The 4,428-nt window shown below is 26.7% G+C and overlaps 1 long non-coding RNA gene and 1 other non-coding gene across 2 annotated transcripts in view; both read right to left on the bottom strand.

The window, feature by feature from the left end:
• Nucleotides 1-382: 382 nt before the first annotated feature.
• LOC113767234 lies at nucleotides 383-485 on the bottom strand. Its single transcript, XR_003467952.1, has one exon. It is a non-coding gene; the product is annotated as a small nucleolar RNA snoR103 (small nucleolar RNA).
• A 720-nt stretch (nucleotides 486-1,205) lies between these two features.
• LOC113767036 overlaps nucleotides 1,206-4,428 on the bottom strand; it is a 5,094-nt gene continuing 1,871 nt past the window's right edge. The window contains exon 3 of the long non-coding RNA XR_003467842.1: nucleotides 1,206-1,626. This is a non-coding gene — a long non-coding RNA (uncharacterized LOC113767036). The remainder of the gene's footprint in view (nucleotides 1,627-4,428) is intronic.

The raw sequence follows: 4,428 nt of genomic DNA, 5'->3' as shown, positions 1-4,428 counted from the left end.
CATTACAACCTAAAAACTAGGGCATTAAGTTGGTTTAACATTTCGACCGGAAAAAAATAAACATCACATATCATTATATATTCAACCAATGGTGCAGAAGTTCCATGCAACTGCCCCATTTTAAAATAGAAAATAATTCAAATGCATGCAGAGTCCTTTGCAAACTATCCTTGGATGCAAAAGTAAAAAAGTGAGATCACAGCTGTTCACCACCAAGTCGTAACGAAATCAAGTGCATACAGAGTGGCAGGTGGCGATTAGATAGACAGCACGGCGATCTCAATATTCATCATTATAAGGAAAACGAAAACCACAATTTTGAGGAGGCCAGGCCTCAAAAGGAGCATCATTTTTTACTCCTTAAAACAATCTACTGGAGCTTTCATGTATGTAGGGCAATTTATGGGCTACAAGATACTCGTTAAACACCCACCTGAAGCCTACTCATGTTATCTCCATATTTACAGCAGATACACATCTTAAATGCACTACCAAGAATTAGGAACATTTTAATCAGTTCCCTCACAGGCTCGGCAAGGGTAACTACATACAATGATATATCAATAGCAATACACGCTGTTGAGAAACAAAAGCTGTGTGGTTTTATCCAGCAAAGAAAGCAGAGGAATTACAGAGGGGCATACCATAATTAGCACCCCAAGAATGTTTTCAGAAAAGAATCGAGTACCCAAACCAAATTGTCTGAGGAGAAAACACTGATTTTGAGGAATGAAAAAAATAAGTTGAGAACTCAACAATTAAATTTTGGCCCGTAAAACTCCAGCTAAGCACATTAATATCAGCTTCATCAAGGAATCAATATCATCTTTCTCAAATCAAGACTATTCTCAAGCAAGAAGAGAAGCCAATAAGCTACATAAATGGCTTGCATCCCAGTGCTGCTGCAAAAATCAAGAATTTTTAATCACCTTAGAACTGTCATTTACGTATAAACACATCTTCAACTGTGCTAAAAGAAAGGTTCCATACACATAAATGAACAAGATTTCCATGATCCAACCACATTATCTGTTTTACTTGATACAGAGGCGAAAACACATGCTTCTTGGAAAACAAATTCCTTGCCGAACATAATGCACAAAACAACATCCTTGGAAAAAAATACCTTGCCTAACATAATGCAGAAAATGAAAAATGACATTCTTAAAAACAAATATCCTGCCAAACATTAACAGCATGTTTACAACCATCCTTTTCCCCTTCATTTGCTGAAGAATAGGGCAAAAAGAAACGGGGCTCAACGCTTCCAAGCAGGTTTCTTGACAGAGGAAAAACTGTAACAGGACCTCCCCAACCAAAGTCCACTGTGGATGGCCTAAGTGTCTCCAATCAGTAATTCCACTCGCCTTTGCTCCTACTGTGGTCCCTTCATGATAATTTAGCTCCTGAAAATCGATAAATGATCGAACATATTCATCAGATACATTGTATTTGCTCTTGTTGATCAATTCTGCTGTTTTATATATCGGTTGATCGACATGGTCTTCAGCCTTGGTCAGAATTCCCCAGTATCCTGCTGGTAGTGGTGGCTTGACTAGCTTTCTTATGTTGATTGCATATGCAAACTTCACTTTCTCATCAGAAGGGATCCCAGAAGCCTTAACTCTGTTTCACGAATTAAAGATCAAGTCAAGGGTAGGGACGGAATCAATTTTTGTGAAAATACATTTATATGGTCATGTAATCATGAAAATCATCCTAACAAAAATTTGTAGCTTTTTGATATAACCTCCAACATCACGTGTGCTTCCAAAATATATTCATTTGTCATTCCTTTCATTATAATTCAAAGTGGAGTGATTCTCTTACTGGTAGTATTCAATTATTTTTCTCTGTCTTTTTTTTTTTAATCTGTGCTAACTTCAAGCTATGTGCCGAATTGCTTGACAAGTCTTGACCCAGTGATTTTGATGCTATTATTGTTGATCTTCTTAGCATGCAGGTAAACGGGGTTGAAGGTGCAATTGGAGGTTAATATTGCAACTGTAAGGAATGAAACTCCTGTTATAAGCATGTATTTATGAACTCATAATAGTCTATGACAATTGTCATATAGCTTACTATATTAAATCCTTTTCCTGCTGTGATTAATAAATGAATTACTCGTTGATGTAGTCTCAGTGATAATACATATAATTGCTTTATTTTGTTAGGAAAACTCTTGTGTGTTTGTTACACTTCATTGCGCGAGTAGTAATTCTGTTGGTCAACTTATAGCTAGGTTCTACAGGTTGTATGAAGTTGCCCATACTTTCAGGTTGACAAATCTGATTTGAATTTGGATCCATTGCTCTCTGGACACGTGTCTGTTGCTCCATTAATGTCTTCTTTTTTTGGAAAAAGTGTCAAGAGTACTTGATCAGGTCTCAAGCAGAAGACAAATGATACAATTTCTCTACCATGTGATGGCAGCAAGCATCGTTTATTGCCATGAATTTATTTGAGAGAGCAAGTTTAGAGATGATGACTACATTAGAGGGATGTTGAGGGGGTGTGAAGGAACTAGGGAGAAGAAGGGAGAGCTATGATGTGAGATAGATTGTAGATGCTTATCTGATTTCTGTTATGTGCTATTGTGTTGTTAAAATCTTGAGTGTTGTCTCTTTTGTTTTACTTTTTGACTTATTTCATCCCTTTGCAGTGCTGCAAGGTGTCTTTTTGTTGATACTTAGCCTATGCACTGATCTGTTGGTGGTTTATGTCATTTTTCTTTAATATTCTGATATACGTTTCTTTTGGATAATATGACCTGCAGTTTCCATTTGGTTGAAATATCTTTGGGTCCGTTTGGATTCCTTTTTTTTGCACCTGTTTTTGAAAAACTGTTTTTCACATTCCAAATGCTACAGTAAATGTGTATTTCAAAAACAATTCCAAAAACACTCATATCCAAACATTATATCAAAAACAACTCCAAATATACAAATTTAATATGTATATTTCAAATTGTATATTTCAATTATCTATATTATACATATATTATATTAATATAAATTGAAATATACAAATTGAAAATTATATATTTATATGTTATATATTTATATATTATATATTATATAAATATTTATATACATTAATATTATACATAGTATAATATACATAATATGTAATATTGTATACATAATATCAAAAACAACTCCAAATATACAAATTTAATATGTATATTTCAAATTGTATATTTCAATTATCTATATTATATATATATTATATTAATATAAATTGAAATATACAAATTGAAAATTATATATTTATATATTATATATTATATAAATATTTATATACATTAATATTATATATAATATAATATAATATACATAATATAATATACATAATATGTAATATTGTATACATAAATGTATAAATATTTATACATAATATATTATGTACATTGTCTTATAATATATACATTATTAATGTACTTTCATTATTATGTACATTATTGTGTATAATAATGTATAATAATGTTATGTATAATATATAATATGTATAATAATGTTATGTATAATATATAATATACATAATATGTAATAATGTATAAATGTATATTATGTATATTATATTATATTATATATATACAATATTATGTATATTATACAAATTGAAAATTTTATATTATATATTTATATATTATATATTGTATAAATATTTATATAATGAAATATACAATAAATATTACAAATTGAAATATTATATAAACACCATATTTATTAATATTCAAATATTTATAATTAATATTAATGTATATTATATATATTAAATATTTATAAATAATATATTTATATATTTATTTATTCATATTATATATAATTTATTTATTTAATATATATTTTTATATATTTATATAAAATATATATATTATAAAATTATATATAATATAATATATATTATATTATATATATTATACATTTATATAAATGTACATTTATACATAATATATATATTTATGTATATTTATAATATACATTTATATTATGTATTATATATAATATAATACCTTTATAATACATTTATACATTTATATAATATTCATTTATAATTTATATATTTATAATAATATACACTTATACATTTCTAAATATATTTATATTATGTATTATATATAATATAATACATTTATATATTTTTATATAAATATATAAATATATAAATATATTTATTTATATATTTATATAAATGTATTATAAATGCATAAATATGTATTTATATAAAAATATATAATTTTTACATTTATATAATATTCATTTATAAGTTATACATTTATAATAATATACATTTATACATTTATAAATATATTTATATTATGTATTATGTATAATATAATACATTTATAATATATTGATATATTTTTATATAAATATATAAATATATTTATTTATAAATATTTATAAATGTATTATAAATGCATAA

This window comes from Coffea eugenioides, chromosome 3, assembly GCF_003713205.1.
Source record: "Coffea eugenioides isolate CCC68of chromosome 3, Ceug_1.0, whole genome shotgun sequence".
NCBI lineage: Eukaryota > Viridiplantae > Streptophyta > Magnoliopsida > Gentianales > Rubiaceae > Coffea > Coffea eugenioides.
The sequence above is the reverse complement of the archived record's forward strand: the minus strand, read 5'-3'. Positions and strand labels throughout refer to the sequence as shown.